The following is a 17497-nucleotide window of genomic DNA, read 5'->3' as shown; positions in this document are numbered from 1 at the left end:
GTGGTTCACTGGTTGACGTTTCGTCCCCGAGGGTATCATCAGCTCAGTAGTCAGCACTTCGGTGTTAACATGAATATCAATTATATTGTCATTTTATAAATTTTCTGTTTACAAAATTATGAACTTTTCGAACTACTAAGGATTTTCTAATCCCGGGCATAGATTACCTTAGCATTTGGCATAACGTTTTGGAATTTTGGGTCCTCAATGCTCCTCAACTTTTTACTTGTTTGGCTTTATACTGTTTTGATCTGAACATCACTGATGAGTCTCATGTAGACGAAACGCGTGTCTAGCGTATTAAAGTCTGATGCCTTTGATAACAATCAAGCTTTTTGAATTTGTTTCTTATTTTTGACAAAGTGTCAAAGTAAATATTTTGTCAAAATGTTATGAAAATTAAACGAGACAATTTAAATTAAGTCAAGGTGTTTGATATCAAGCTGAAGTCGACGTACTATTGAAACACTCATATCTGCATGCATGGCATGACCATACCAACCAATGCAATAGTGGAAAAGTCTCATAGTTGATTCTTTTTGTTTTGTTAATTTTGTAATTTCTTTAGGGGGAAGGGGGCGTTCTTCAAACAGTCTTTGTGAAGCATTGTTTTATTCTTTCTTTTTTATTTTTAAAACAAAAAAATATCTGCTTTAACGATTTTATTGCATCAAGTACTGCAATGGCATACATCCTCTCTACGGACACACTCTCTGAAAAACACAATATTATAAATTAACAGACACAAAAAAAAAACTACTATCTGAATTAAAAATTGATATATCATGCTACATTTTTGTATATATTTGTATAGATTAGAAAATATTTGTCAACAAGTGATTATGTGCGCTATTGCTCACTAATGATACACCCGTCCTCTAAAAACATACGTTCAACAGGAAGTTGTTAAGTGATGAAACTGAAAACGCACACCACAGTACAACTGACTTAAATAAATCCTGAAACCAAATTTCAGAAATCATTGTAGTGTAGTTCCTGAGAATAGCGTGATTGCAATTTTCAATTTGGCTACCATCTGTCAAATGATATAAGTGTTTGGTAAACAGGAAGTTGTTAAGGGGTGAATCTTAAAGCCAATCACACGGTATAGCTGACTTATATAAACCCTCAAATCAAATTGTAGAAATCCTAGTATTGTAGTTTCTGAGAAAGATGCGAATAAAAATATCGATGGACGGACTGTCGGATGGATGGATGGTCGGACGAACAGACAGAAGTAAAACAGTATATCCCCAGTTTCCTTCAAGTGGGCATATAGTTATACGGAACATTGTATTGATTTAAATTGTTATGCATCATGTGAAAACCATCATTACTTTATTTACACACATTCAAGTCAAGGTGTTACTAATGAACAACACTCGACATTGACTGTACTACATGTTATCGGATTATTTATAACAGAGTTTACAATACAAATGAGGTTAAGATACTTGTTCAAATGTACAAGAACAAATTCAAGATATGAGTCTTTTATTGCATACAGTTCTGTCTTATGTAGTAATGCTGTATTTTGATTTGATGAGAAATATGATATTTTTCACCAATTTCCTATATATTGAAATATTCTTTTCTTTGTTGGTGTATTTTTAACAAGGGACTTCCATTTGCTGAAGTATTGGCTAGCAACTACCACGGCATATGGGAAGTACCATGTCTTAAGATAACGCGAATTCTGAAACCTCGGCTAGACTTTTCATAGGATACCTGATTACAATAAACATTCCGAGGTCAAAATGGATACAAAGAGCATTCGTTAGAATTAAACAATTAAATCATGCTAACAAGGGGCATTTGCCAAAAATACCGGTTTCGAGGTTAACATTTTTCCCTCGTACGTACGGCTTCAGAAATTTGCTCTTAACCAGGTTTTTTTTGGCAAGAATCCCTTGTACGAATACGAGTATGAATACTTTATTTCTCAAAAAGACATACTACCGAATACCAGGCGAGACTAACCTTAAGTTTTCATGATTCATGATGATGTTGTACTAGTAGTTATATATTAAAATTTCGAAGGGTTTATAATATTTCTAATTAAAGGCTAAACGAAGGAGTATACTTACTCGTTGATACTCGCATAGGTAGCGATTAAGATAATTAGAATTCTGATTGTCCCATAACCACTCTACGTGATGATAGTCATACTGTATATCCACATACACTAACTCAGCCTCATTACGAAGACTGCCTGAAAAAATTAAACAAATATTTATTTCGTCAATCCTCCTATCAAGTAAAAAAAGAATACAGCTTCAATGTATACGCTGCCTCGTCTTGTGGAATATCTACATGTATCTGCTGTTTCATAATCTCATAAACAAGTTGTCCCTTAATGTCTAGAGGCACTGTTATATTCGAATATTTTTCTACAATTGATGAAAGAATATCTCTATCCACAATAGTCACCGATATCTTTTCAAGTGCCATTGAACCCGATGCTTTCTCCGATAACTTTCTTCCGAATTATAAAAAGAATAATTGTTATAATTTTTCTTGGAAATAACGTCACGTCATTGGTTGAATTTCAACTGTTTATGACGTTTTTAACCAATCAAGACGCTTTGTGTACACTTTGGAAAATATTACCAAGAAGTATTAGAATCTGAAACGGCAACTTAAAGGACAATATTTGGTTAGCGATAATTTACCTCGAATTTTTTTTTAATTTTTTATTTGAAAACATATTCTGAAATGTAATGTCATTGAACAGTACCCATCTAATTTAAAGTAATTACTTTTTGTCTATGGTATATTTTTTTTAATTTATTTTTAAATGAGCCCACGGTTATATTACGAGATAGTGTATTTTAAAGCGACACATCGATATATTGAACTATATGGACATCAGTGTAAATGCTGCAATTGTTTGCACTAGTCTTAAAAATTGTCTTCTTCGATACCATTTTTAGAGTTAAATCATATTTAGATTGTATTAAAAAACATGCGAAATATACAAAAGCGATCGAATTGCATATCCATTAGTCGAAAACAAACTTTATTGCTTGCTGTTCGGTGTGAGCAAAAGCTCCGTGTTGAAGACCGTACTTTGACCTATTTTGAGACTTTGATGGAGAGTTGTATCATTCGCACTCATACCACATCTTCTTATATCTATTGACAACGCCATGGGAAAAAAACGAAATTTAACTAAAAGAAATCAGCAGTATACGAAATACAACATATAAAAAATAGAAGTGATATCAGGTGCTCTGGAAGTGTAAAAAAATTCTGCTCAAATAGTGGCCACCGACGGGTTTTAAATGTAAGTAAATACCCGTTCTTTAGTCCAATTCGTAAAAAATATTTTTATTGTTTTATCTGTTATATAGTACCTAATGTAAAAGTGCTGATCCTTATTAGTCTATTGATTTTGTTCTAACTTTTTTTATATACATTTATTGTTTGTTCCAAGTACTGTTCTTCTGACGCTTTTTTTTGTGTTGTTTGTTTACTGTCTCATTGACGTATGGTGTATAAACTGTAAATGAATTATACTAAGTACGTCAAATTTACCTGATCCAAATGGGAGAGATGTTTTTGAAAATGGACTATTTTCTATGTCAAATATATAGTTCCCATCCTTGTCTCTATCATTTGCACCAGTCCATACAGAATGTTCACGGACTGTAAAAAGAATTAAATGTAAAATTGAAAATCAGTAGAATAAAAATAAAGTATGAACATAAATACCAACTCCAATGAAATATTTTAAAAACGTCCTTAAAACTTGATAAACTTAAGACTTAGCGAAACTGATGGGAAACAACTCTCATATTCCTGACTGGAATTTTTCAAAGAAACAAGATAAATTAATACTGTTGAGATTGAAGGGAACAACACACATAAGTTACAACGATGTAAACTGTTATGACGCGTAACCATATAGGAACAGATTTAAAAAAAATGTTTGTCGTAATAAAAGTTAGTTTTGTAAATATGGAAAATATAAATATAAAATAAACATATCAAATGAAACGGTTTTTGTAACATTGACTAATAGCAAACATAAGTCTCTTTCGTGAAACACGAAATGGTTTGCATATAAATATTCAAAGAATTATAAAATTTTATTCGTATAAATCTTCCAAAAGGTACAAAATGATTTACATATAAATATTCGTTGAGGTATGAACTGGTCATCGTACGAAATAATATGGTACAAAATGGGTTTTGTAAGGGTAAGAAATCGGGGAATGAAATTACTATAAATTCAACGACTTAGACAGATACACATACATATATATTTAACAAAATAAAACTCAATTTCAATTAAAGAAGTTGCCTTATCTTTTGCAAGTTCTATTATTAAGTCAACTCTTGCAGAATTGCAAACTATTTGTACTGTGAACTATGTTTTTAAGAACGTGTGATGCAATTTTTTAAATACTAAAGTACTGCGAAAATAATGAAAATTGTTCACATGATGTGAGAATCTATGTTCTTGTATGATACGATTTATTATTTGCACGATACAATGTTTTCTGCACCAAATGGTCATGATCGAGGTTAAATTATCAAAAATTTAAAACACAAGGCAAACATTAAACAGCTGATAGAAACAAAACAGATGAACATGTTAAATGTGTTATCATAAAATCAACTGATTTTTTATTTCACAAGGGCTTCAACTCAATCAGATTGTTTAGTATAGTTTGTGTATGTGTATGTTCATTTGGTAAACACACTCCTCTAATATTGAACTATTGATAATTGATAGTTCCTCATTCCTAATGATAATGGTAAATTTAGGCAAAAGTAGGTAGCATATATCAAATATTTAATACCTTTCTTACATTTGTCGTTTCGGGGGCTTTTATCATTGTTGAAGGCCGTATGGTGACCTATATTATTAATTTATGTGTCATTTGGTCTCTTTTTAGAGAATTGCATCATTGGCAATCATACCACATTTTCTATTTTCTATTTACATTTGCTTCATTGATATGAAGACTTAAAATTGAACAAATGAAATTACTGTGGATTCATAATTATTCGTTGAATCTCAATTATCGTTAAAGGTGAAACCATGGAATTAAAAGTTCAACGAATTACATATTTCCTATAAACGTGTATGCATATTCCATCAAAACCACGAAATAAAATATTCACGAAAATGTACGTTTTACTTAATCCATGAAAATTGGTCCCCACGAAAATAATTGAACCACAGTAGCTAATATTTAATCAGGCAAAGGCAACTTTAGGTGAATTTGCTGTTCTGTAAAGGTCTTTTTTCCCTAACGCTTCTGCATTATAAAAACTTCCCTAGTTTTTCGATAAAGTCAAAATCACGAATTAAAATCGTTATTACGAAGTGGAAAAATTGTTATCACAGCTAAAATTTGTCATCACAATATTGTGGGACTAGTTATAACAGTCTTTCCTATATCTTAATAACAGATTATACTCGTTGTCATATTTTTTCAAATACGTTATAATGGATTATAACGGATTAAGTTCGTTCACACGAATTTTATTGATTTGTTGATTTTTTGTAATACGTAATTACTGAATAACTTCATTCACACAGAATTAATGTTATATTCTCAACTTACAGATTTGATCTCTAACAATATTGGCTTCTTGTATAGTGTTCGGTCTCCACAGATAGGCACCTGGTGTACTGGCACAAATCAACTGAAATTTAGTAAGATAACATTCATTTTATTTTTACATTTCGGTCACTAAATTTGTTTGTTCTTAATACTGTTGATTCATTAATATTTGTTGATACCAAGTTTCGTTGATTTAGTGGGTAAAGATAAACCACAAAATTAAATATTCAACCACTGACAAATGTTTTATAGGCTTCATGATGACTTTAGAAAAAACACGAAATTAAGTATCCACCAACATGTAAGTTTTCCTTAATCCACGAAAATTGGTAACCACGAACATAAACGAATATACAGTAGATAATATATTTTAAGCAGAAAAATGTTCTTAGAGTGTCAATACTAGTCATCGTATTAGCCCTGTAAGTATTGTTATCGTTTTAACATATACTTTATACATGTTATTTTGATTTTTTTGTTTTGGTAAATAGACTGGTTTTTTTTGTTTTGGTAAACAGACTGGTTTTTTCATATACTTATGTCTCCCATATCGTGACAGCAGTAGTCTATTATCATAATACCAACTTTGAACTCCCGGTTTATAATTTTTCGTCAGGTTCCCACTTTGATAGGATATCCTGGCACTCAGGTAATAACGAACAGCCAAAAGAAGTAAAATCAAATATACAATCGGTGCAATCTTGGGTAATCTTTCATTACGCTTATAATGTAATGATAACGTAGTAAATTACTTAAGTCAGTGATAAAGAATTCTGTAATGTCACTTGATAAATACATAAATACATAAAAAATATCTGAAATAATCTTATTTTCTTCCTACAGATTAATAGTGATTAATTAACATACTCACCTTGGCTTTCTCCCACGATTGAATACTATGACGACCATAGAAATAACAATCAGCACTATTTGCCTGGTTTGCTAATAGCCTGAAGTCCGTTGGACAAGTTTCCGGAACACATGGCGCCTTTAACACTAAAAATCAATTTGGTTAAATTTGATCCGTAATCGCAATTAAAACATAAAGGGATGAAGCGATGGCGTAATTATAATAACGTAATGAATGAATCACTTTGATCAAATGTTGCAGAATGTCATTTATACATAAACGAGACCAAATGTCTGCACCAGATGCGCATTTCGACAATCAATGTCTCGTTAGTGATGCTCGAGGCCAAAATATTTGAAAATCGAATGCTAATTAAAGACATGAAGAGCTATCAACCAAAAACGGATACAAACATATAGCCAAAGCTGGACAAAGAATCAAAGCTTTGCATGTGGAAAATATATTCCTTCATTTTGAAATTTTGAATGAAACAAACATAATATAGGGATATTGAAATACAGAATATACAGGTATTTCTTTGTTTAAGAAGATTTGGAATGATTGGCAATAAAACCACTCTCCACAACAGACAAGCTTGTTGTGCAATTAATGCATAAACATTTTTTTGTACACATCTGTTTATGAAACAGAAGCCCCACAAATGAGATATAAATAAATAAAATGAATATAAGAACAAAAGAAAAACAGAAAGGAAAGAAAGACGGAAGGGCAATACTTACGTTGCAAGTAAATATCAGATTTATGTGTAAAAGTTTAAGTTTTTAAAAGGTACACTTAATGCAGTGGAATACTCTTTTGTCGTTAAAATAATTTGTAAAGGAACAGAATACCTTAGTTGTGATGTTCTTTTTAATTTTGAATATTGCAATCGAAGCACATAGCGAATTCCAGCGAAGAAATACAGTTGTTTCCCTTTGACCTTTATGCTGATTTAAAAATGGGTGATAACGATATTTTTAAACTTGATTTCACAAAAGGAAACAAATGGAATTTATTATTTTGATTTTGGATGGGTTATTTCTTCTTGTATTTGTACAAAATTAAAAATAAACAATAATTAAAACCGTTCTTAATGTTGGTGTACAAAAAATCATTTATTGCAAAGTTAGAAACAATGTGTTATGATTTTTTCTATAAAGATATTAAATATAACAATTAAAATTAAAACCTCATTAAAATAAGGGTACACATTATATAAGTAAATAATCAAATTATACAGAAGAACGCAAGTTCTATGTGATAAACTAAAAGAGTTTTAAAGGAGATGTGTCTTCTAATCCAAAAAAATCACAAAATTACTGAACTCCGAGGAAAATTCTACAGAAAAAGCCAAATGGCTAAATCATACATTCGCTCTTTACACAATACATTCCAATATATTTATAATATTCTACTGAAATACTAGTGGAGTGAGTGCCTACTTTCAATTTGTTTATTTAAGCAGTGAGTAGATGAGACATCCAGTATCAAAATCTGAAACATTACGAAATCTTCAAGGACAAAATGGCAGCTGAAACAACTTTAATTAATTGCTTTTTTTTTACTAGAATATTGCAAATGTGATATTTTAAGTACAAACATGTCATACTTAGATGTTTTGTCTTTGTTGGTTGTACAAAACGCCATCATCGTCGTTGTTGAGCGCAAAATATTTCAAAAAAGGAATGAAAACTGTTACATGTTTCTTTTTTCTGTCCAAATATAACTATCTATGTCTATGAAATTCATTTGCATTCATTCGATTTGATCAACAGTGACAAACACTACTGCCTGCTTTATTTGTCTACTTACGTTTGCAACATGGTTTGCCATTGCAGCATTTTCCGTTGTACGTCCATTCAGACCCGAATGTCTCATTACATGGAACACCTTTCTTTCCACAGGTACCATTGGAGGCGAGGCATATCCCAGAAAGAACTGAATAGTACAGTACTCCGATACAATATTGCATGATTTACTTTGATATATATACATTAACATTACACAATCAGAATATAGATATAAAGTCATAGTTTATTTCTCAAATTGATTTGCTTAACCATGTTGAATATAGGACACAATGAAGAATTTTGTTAATTTTAAGAAAAGGTCTATATATATATTGTTGTTGCAGTATGATTTCTCATGAATACAATTTTCGGAATTTGCTCGAGATGCTCGTAACTCTGCTTAGAAAATTTAAAACTTGTTCTTCTTAAAAACAGTTTTTTTTGTTATTGTTCTTAGGTTAACCTAGGAAAGTAGTGTTGAACAGTTTTGTACAGCTCTGTAGCTCGACGAAAGTATTAATATTATCGTTGTAAACTGAAGGTGTGTATCCCCAAATAACTATAAAAACAAATTGTAGATAATTTTATTAACATGATTGAATATCTGTGACATAAAAAGGTTTTAACTCTGTCTGTCTCATTTTGGCTCCAGAATGCAGAACGTTTGATCAGAGTGAAAGGATCGTACTTTTTATATTATGAGAGAGTCAGGCAGCCTAATCTTTAATCTTCACTACTACGTTTTAAAGATACAGGATACTTACTGCCGCCATTTGACACATCAATTGTGCAAAAGATGAAAACAATCAAACAACAATTCTTCATCATAATTCTGAAATGAAAACTCGTCTATATGAATTTATATTCCAAGTTATTTAGAAATAAACTCATTATCGATACAGGATTGAAATTTATATTTGACCCAGATGCGCGGTTCGTCTAAAAATATGGCATAATTTAGAAAGAACCGTAAACCTGAAGTTAGCGAAGTGAGCATGTATGTATTAAATGTTATATTTTGATTGCCGATTTGAAGTTCCAAAAACTTGTAACAGTTTTTAAACCAAAGTCTTAACTTACCAATATAAGGGTTTGGATGATGTATGAAAGCACATTGACGTGTAAGCATTGCAGTGGATTTTAGTTTTGCTTTAAAAATATATTGATAACGAGCATTAACTACCAATACCACTGTAGTTCACTTTTTATGAGTTAAAATTGGAAGTGGGTAATCGGACTGTCAAACAATTTTTTTTTTAATTATTTTTTTTAGGGATTCGTATTGATTTGTTTGGTTTTAAATTTTGTTCTTTGTGATTTTCAATTTTAAGTGTCATAGTTGTTTATAAGGATTACAGTTTCATTTAGCAAAAACGTGTTAGAAATTCAACAGGATCAGTCTAGTTCAGGGGTAAGAAAACATCCGAACATTTACAAATTTGGTATGACGTATTGTAAGATAAAATTTAATTACTAGTTCCTAATATCGTAATGCCAAGACAAGAATGTGTTGTGGAATATCAACATACAATATTTCAAAGAAGTTATTCTATAACGGAAATGTAACAGAACCCGATTAGTGCTTGACAATGGACTAACTAATTCTGAATATATATTTGTTACTAGGCTGTAAAAAATAATGTCGTATGGCTAACGTAGCTGATTTCAAATTTCAGTACACTTAAATATGACTTGTGACTTTACAATGATTTTTCATCGCTAGCAAGGTTTGTATTTTAGTCTGTTCGGTGTTCGAATGTCTGTGTGTCTTGTCAAACTCTAAAATTATTTCTGCCTATTAATTAAGTTTGTTGTTTGTTTGATTTGAATAATAATAGTGTACTGTATGATTATTATATAGAGAGTATAAAAAGGGTGTTATTCGACAAAAGACATCAGTCTATCATGATCAGACGATGGAAACAACAAATAGACTAATGTCAGGTAAAAAGATTACATAAAATTTAACGAATAAGCAACTTTTAGTAAATTGTTTAAGTAAAGTAAGATTTTTATATTTTAATTAAATTTACTTGCATATTTGACTGAGCTTAACTTTGTCTAATGGAATACTCTGTTACAGTAAAGCCTTTTAAACCAAACTTCTTCTGAGCTTAAGAATTCGTTTGGTTTTGGCCGATGTTCTGTTTTATCAGATTCAGAAACACACACCGTTGGTGTTTAAAACATGGTTGTTTTTTTCAGGTTTTCGATTTATACAGGGTTCGGTTTAGCCATTATTCACTGTATTACCCTTTTTATTGTATTGAACATATTCAGATAACAAGAATACTGTTTGTATAAAAATATTGAAAAACTTACCACAATGTGTAATAGAAGACCTACTGATAGAAAGATAAAATTTTGAATAAAGTGGCTACTTAAATAGCAAGTTAAAATAAAGGGATTGGTGAATTTTCTGCGTGGTTTATATCATCGATTAGTGACATATGTTGATTGTCTGTCTTAATATTTACTGAATCAGCAAATATTCTTAAACGTGTTACTTGCTTTAACTGTTACTAAAATATTTTTCACGTCTTGATCGATATTTTTATTGAATCAGCAAAGTTATACATAGATTAAAAAAGTAGGATTGCCATGAGACAACCCTGACCAAGAGAGAAAATTACACAAAATAGTATTAGTTATAGGTGCAGTGTGGCCTCGAACAATGCGCAAAGGCCAAACTACATAGTCAGCTATAAAAGATCCCGAAATGACAAATGTTAAACCATCCAAACGAGAAATATTAACTGCTAGATTTATGTACAAAATAATGAACGAAATAAATGTGTAATACATCAACAAACGACAACCATAATTTGGCGTACTAAATTATAATCCTGGTACCGTTGATAACTATTTACAGAGTCCAGAATTTGGATAGACACATACAAAATGAAGCGGGAGTAAACATGTTATCATGATTCTAACCCTTTATCTAGCCTATGACCCTTTCAACCACTAAACTAAGTGTTATAGACGGGCTCATACAAAATGTGACAGGCTTAAACTAGCTTAAATGTACCAATCTCCCCCTATGACATTAGTGCAACAGTACACCATTAGAAAAACCATCAAATGAATACAAATAGAAATACATCTAACAACACGAAACGTAGACGTGGACAGGAACTTTAACATCCGAACCGCATAAAATACACTAAGAACAGATTTGAGAATACTCTCAGTAACTAACAACTAGCGCAATGCCAAAAACTAACAAAACAAGATTGCACACGCTACAATATCTTGTCTCCTTTACTAGCAATTGATATGGTATTGCTAGTCCTTTTAATATAAAGCTTTACTACGACTATAATATAAACTAAACATGATCCAGACAAAATGAGGCCATGGTCCACTTTTTGTGCTGACATGAATTATCATTGATATAGTTATATTTATAAATTATCTGTTTACAAAATTTCGAGTTTTTGAAATACTTAGACTTTTCTACCTCAGGCATAGATTACCTACACTGGATTTGACAACACGTTTAGGAATTTTGGTCCTCAATGCTCTTCAACTTCGTACTTTACTTGTCCTTTTCAACTTTGTTTTTATTCGAGCGTCACTGATGAGTCTTTTGTAGACGAAACGCGCGTCTGGCGTATATACAAAATTTAGTCCTGGTATCTAGGTTGAGTTTATTTACTAAGAACCAAACAAGAAAAAAACATGTACACCTTACACACATTAATTGCACTTAATAGGGTTGACATAATGCATATAGTTTCTACGAAACATATTTAACAAAGAAAACTAAACATTGACAAATGAACCTTGAAAATGAGGTCAGAGTCAGATGAGACATGACGGACAGATATGTTCAGCTTAATTATTTCACCCATATAAAAATATAGCTGACCTTTTGCTTATTCTATAGTTTAAACAAACACACAAAAACTTAACACTGAGAAATGAACTGTGAAAATGAGATAAAAGTCAAATAAAACATGTTCGACTAACATGGAAATCATAAAATATGTCCATACACCAAACATAGCAGACTTTATAATGCATACAGTATAAGAAAAAGATTAAAACTCAAAACTTAACTTCGACAATTGAACCTTGAACATAAGGTTATGGTCAGATAACTCCTGCCCGGTAGACATGTACACCTTACCATCATACCATACATTAAATAAACTAAACCTTTTGTTTATAATATCTGTGATATGGAGTTGACCATTAAAACGTCTAACAGTGTTCACTGATCAACGAAATCAGGGCGATGTCAAGTGAACACTGTCTGGCGGGCACGAAGACCTTGTAAGGAATGCACATGCCAAATATAGTTGTCCTATAACTCATAATATAAAATATGTTGATATTACAAAAACGTATCAACTTTTCGTTTAAGTAGTCTCTGAACTCTGAACATCAGATAAAGGACAATGTCAACTTCGTAAACTTAAGCATATATATGCATTGTATGAAAAACACAGGTCTTCCACTTCTATACTATAAAGCTTTAAAGTTAGCTAAATCCGCCCGCCAGATCACTATCTCTATGTTGAGTGCTCTGCGACAAAAATCACAGGCTTGACTAAAATCATGCATATCTTAGACTAAATTGTCAACCCGTACACATTTGACATGCTATATAAATTAAGTTTTTTTCTTATCCTACATTGAACTTTTAATGTCGTCCCTTACCAAAAGATTATTTAATTAAATAATAAAACTTTTCGTTTGATAAGATTGTGTGGTAGAGTTGTAGAAACAGCTGAAAACTTGCAATACAATCAAATGGACCACCAACAGCACTTAATATCTTCTTACACACTGTATAAGAGAATCTTTCCTCAGAATCTATTTAATGATTTTAGAAATTACATTGCTCTTATGTTGGCAACAATTTATCGTGAACAACACAAATAGACATAATAGGTGAACATAGGGATAAAGCAGTCAACATTATGTTATAACTTTTATCTCTATTAATAGTTATAAAATAATTTATGTTTCAAAGAATAACAAAGAGACATATGTACAAAACACATCAGCAGAAATGAAAGACAGGAATACAGATGTTTACCATTGAACAATATCATAATGACGGGGTGTATAGGTACATAGTCACGTCATGTGTGTATCAAAGAAACTATTAATATGAGAAAAACTGAAACAGAATAACGTACTCCATCATTGATATGACAGTTGGTTCACAAAAGTTGTAATCATTTGTTTAATACATTTAACCATTTCTATAAAAATATCTGATACATGTGAAGAGTATGGTTTTCATTTATTTATTTGTATGTTATGTTATTATCGTATTGATAAGGTACTCTGATATTATATTCAGTTATAATAGCAAATTAAAGATACTTTGGTGATACTAGCTAATTATGCAAAAATGAATAGTGACAGTCCTTGTTTTCCATTGTTAATATAATTGATTTTTCAAGTTATGAATTTCTTGATGATGTACGAGTAACATCTTTCTTACTTAGTCATCAATATGTTAAATATGATCGAATAAGCGGCATTTTACATGTAACTTTCAAAGTACACTAGAAATATAGATAATATGAATTTATATATTTTATTAGTTATTATTATATTAATTGTCCTTATCTGCGTAGTATCGTCTATTCTAGACGATCCGGTACATCTGGTTTGGTATTACGACAATGATGTATATATAGAATGTGTATTCAGCTTTGTATTACCATCACTGGTGATCTGATGTCTAAAATCTGTCGTTGAGTAGTCACTGGTTCAGACGTCCTCATAATATAATTATTTATGTAACTGCATCCATCATGAGCTGATTGGCCATTATGACAAAAGTGTGTCAAAAATCATATTGGATATCCTTCTTCAGTCATAACAAACTTCCATCAATACCGAACTGAACAAAGAAATAACACGACGAGTGTCGTATACGGTGCAGGAAATGCTTACCCTTCTGGAGCACCTGATTTTACTCCCGGATTTTAGTGCAGTTCGGGCTGTTTCTTATTTCTTATTCATAACTGTTGATGAAAATGTCCTTTGGTTGTTTGTGAGTCTTTGTTTACTCCTTGGTTTTGATTGTTATTGTCTATATTAGTTTGTAAGATCCTTAGCGATTGATAGTTCAGCTGATGTGTATGAATTCCATCTTCATGCTTAATATATCATTTTCTTTGTTAAAACGCTGGACAAAAAATGATGAAAGCTTTATTAATTGTATAGAGCTTAGATAGTCGAATGGTCTAGCGCGTTGTGCATAGTGAAGGGCGATTTGGTGCCATGATATCTCAGTGGCGTGAGTTCAAGTCAAGACCAGAGAAGAACAATAAATTTGTTCGGCAAATTTGCAAATCTACCATTGTTTGGTTGATATTGAGACGAATAAAATATATTATAGGGATTAAAAAAAAATGTAAAAATTACAATATTGTAAATAAACTCCTCATAGATACCAGGACTAAATTTTGTATAAACGCCAGACGCGCGTTTCGTCTACAAAAGAATCATCAGTGACGGTCGAATCCAAAAAAGTTAAAAAGGCCAAATCAAGTACGAAGTTGAAGAGCATTAAGGACCAAAATTCCTAAATGTTATGCCAAATACAGCTAAGGTAATCTATACCTGAGGTAGAAAAGCTTTATTCTGCATTAAAAAAGTAAAATGTTATAAAACTATATCACAATTTAAATGGGCTTTCAAAAGTCCACAACAATAGACGTTAACGACATCAACATTTTTATACCTTTCAAATGTGAAACAGAGAAGATATTTCACGCTATCGGTAAATTTTGTGAGATAGAATTTCGTAATTCAGAATATCAGGTATCGATATTTTACAAATCTTAATTGTATTTGTGTTTACCTTTGCGCAAGTTTTCGAATTATTCATATATGAGCCAGTCCATGCGAAAAGGTACAAAAACGAAATATTTACGAAATTCTAAAAAGTGTGCATAATTATTGGTAGTAGACTTGTGATTTATAAAACACTTTTACTTTTCATCATATCATTAAGCTGTGAGCTATACGCTCCTGCAAGTGTTGAGACTCCCCCTTAGTGTTATCAAGATTTTTAATGAATTATTTCATATATTTCAATCATTTTCAAAGTACAGTTTAAATGGCTTGATTTGCCAATTGATTATGTTAACCCCGGAAGCATTAGGGAAAATGCTCTCGCTTACGATGCTGATATCAATGCAATCAAAACGGGCAACGGTTCGAATCCCGCGCAACTAAGGTTGATTTATGTAATATAAAATAACTTAACTTAACTTAAATTTCAATTTCTAAAACACAAGACGTCATAGTTTTTGTATTTTCCCTCATGTTTTAATGTTGTCTTACTTTCTTTAAACCTGTAAAACGGACGGAAATTATTGACTTTTGTCTCTGCAGTGTCGTTTTTTTTTTAGTTTCTGGTCGGTATAGTATTAGTTCGGGGTACAAATGATTTTACACTTGCTCTAATATCAAAAATGCAGATATTTCTACGTCTTTTTCTGTTTTAATTGACAAATTCGGGATAGAATTGACAATCTTATGAATGTTTACGTTTATGTAATTTATGTGTCCTGTAAAGTTTATCAAAAGGACTTTCTGTACCTTTTAGCATGGACTGGCTCATATATAATACAACTTTAAATTTAAACAACGTTCAAACCTACGATTGCGTTGGATAAAAACCGCAAAACGTATACGTGTGCATGTAAAAAAAATCGTTGAAGAGGGATCTTATTACAGGATACACAACATTTTCCATGTACAAGGCATATTAAATAATCTGCAAATGATATGCCATTTACCTACATCAAGATAAAGAGTATTATACTTGACAAAGCTATCATCAAGTTTGCCTGACATTCGCCTTTTTTACATACGACTCATCAGACTGGCTCGAATCAGAAAATAAAAAATCATATTGCAAGACATAGACTTCTCAGGCTGATTTCCATTCTTGTTTAATGCAATAACTTGTTCTGGCATTGATGGGACATTTCGTTAACATTGTTTCAATATATCTTATAATTAATATAAATATGTTTCGTTTGAGGTATATAAAGAGTATATATAGAGTATGATTTACAGAAACTGTGGAATTTCATTTTTTTATTAGTTTTATATTTTATCATGATATTGATATAATACTTTGATAGATTCAAATATGAAAGCAAACTAAGTTACATAGGTGATATTAGCTAATTATACAACACTGTTTGTCTTTGTTAATGTAATTGATTTTGCAAATTATGAATTTCTTGATATTGTTCGTGTAACATCTTTCTTACTTCGTCATCAATATATTAATTATGATTTCATCAGCAAAATTTCACATGTATTTTTCAAAAAACACTGAAAATATAAATAATATGCATATATATATCATTATAATATTTTCCCTTATTTTCTAGACGTTCCAGTACATCTTCAATTTTCAACATTGGTTCATTTTATAGAGGTATATATACATGTACATGGCATATTAAAGTATCTGCTTCTTATATGTCACTTATTTACAAAGCTTAAAGTAACGTTCCAGAATAAGGAATAGTATTTTTGATTTAGCAATCATCACCTCAGCCACATTTGATGTATTTCAAAATCGGCGAGGATGTGTATTTATTATAGATTGATAAAGTTCTGATTTACACCAATGACCTCAAAGATTTAAAATATTCTGACAGAATGTCAACGTTTACTTTTCCTTAAATCATCTCTCCAGGGCTCAAGAAAGTATATCTAGCATATTTCCCTCTCCAATACACAAGAAAGCTTTATACGAGTTTCAGCAGTTTAATCTGCAACCAAATTAAATAGAAGACCATTTTATTAAATAAGAATAGTTCTGTTTGATAAAGACTCCGTGGAAGTGTAGTGTAGTGTACAAGGTCAAAAAATCAAAACTGTCAACTAAATTGAACAGACAATCAATAGCACATTATATATCCAAAATATCCAAAGAGTTTTGTCACTCCAAAAAAATAGTAAATTTCTTTATTTTCATATGCCTCATTACAAAAATTAATAACAAGTTCCATGATGTGAGCAGGCTATGCTGTGCGATGCATTTTCAAATCCATTGCTTAACAACTTCTTGTTTACCTCATACTTATACCTTGGGTCTCTTTTGTGGGAAATAGCACACAGTTCAACTTGTTTTTTTTTTCTATTTACAGTTACACATCCTTGGTGTGAACATGTTTAGTTCGGACACATAAAATTAAAGTGTTATAGCATTGGTCATACAGCTGATGGTGAACTATTAGTCCTGACAGTATCATCAGCTCAGTAGTCTGACAGTTCTT

General features: G+C 31.2%; 3 long non-coding RNA genes across 3 annotated transcripts; all 3 read right to left on the bottom strand.

The window, feature by feature from the left end:
- Nucleotides 1-606: 606 nt before the first annotated feature.
- Nucleotides 607-2177, bottom strand: LOC139487135 (uncharacterized). The gene is made up of 2 exons (XR_011655765.1): nucleotides 2088-2177; nucleotides 607-713 (listed from the first exon to the last, which is right to left on the bottom strand). It is a non-coding gene; the product is annotated as an uncharacterized lncRNA (long non-coding RNA).
- A 1361-nt stretch (nucleotides 2178-3538) lies between these two features.
- LOC139487136 (uncharacterized) lies at nucleotides 3539-6574 on the bottom strand. The gene is made up of 3 exons (XR_011655766.1): nucleotides 6451-6574; nucleotides 5580-5661; nucleotides 3539-3648 (listed from the first exon to the last, which is right to left on the bottom strand). It is a non-coding gene; the product is annotated as an uncharacterized lncRNA (long non-coding RNA).
- Nucleotides 6575-8222: 1648 nt separating this feature from the next.
- On the bottom strand, nucleotides 8223-10784 carry LOC139487134 (uncharacterized). Its single transcript, XR_011655764.1, has 3 exons — nucleotides 10542-10784; nucleotides 8984-9051; nucleotides 8223-8367 (listed from the first exon to the last, which is right to left on the bottom strand). It is a non-coding gene; the product is annotated as an uncharacterized lncRNA (long non-coding RNA).
- Between the last annotated feature and the right edge of the window lie 6713 nt (nucleotides 10785-17497).

The sequence above is a fragment of the Mytilus edulis genome, chromosome 8 (genome assembly GCF_963676685.1).
Source record: "Mytilus edulis chromosome 8, xbMytEdul2.2, whole genome shotgun sequence".
NCBI lineage: Eukaryota > Metazoa > Mollusca > Bivalvia > Mytilida > Mytilidae > Mytilus > Mytilus edulis.
The sequence above is the reverse complement of the archived record's forward strand: the minus strand, read 5'-3'. Positions and strand labels throughout refer to the sequence as shown.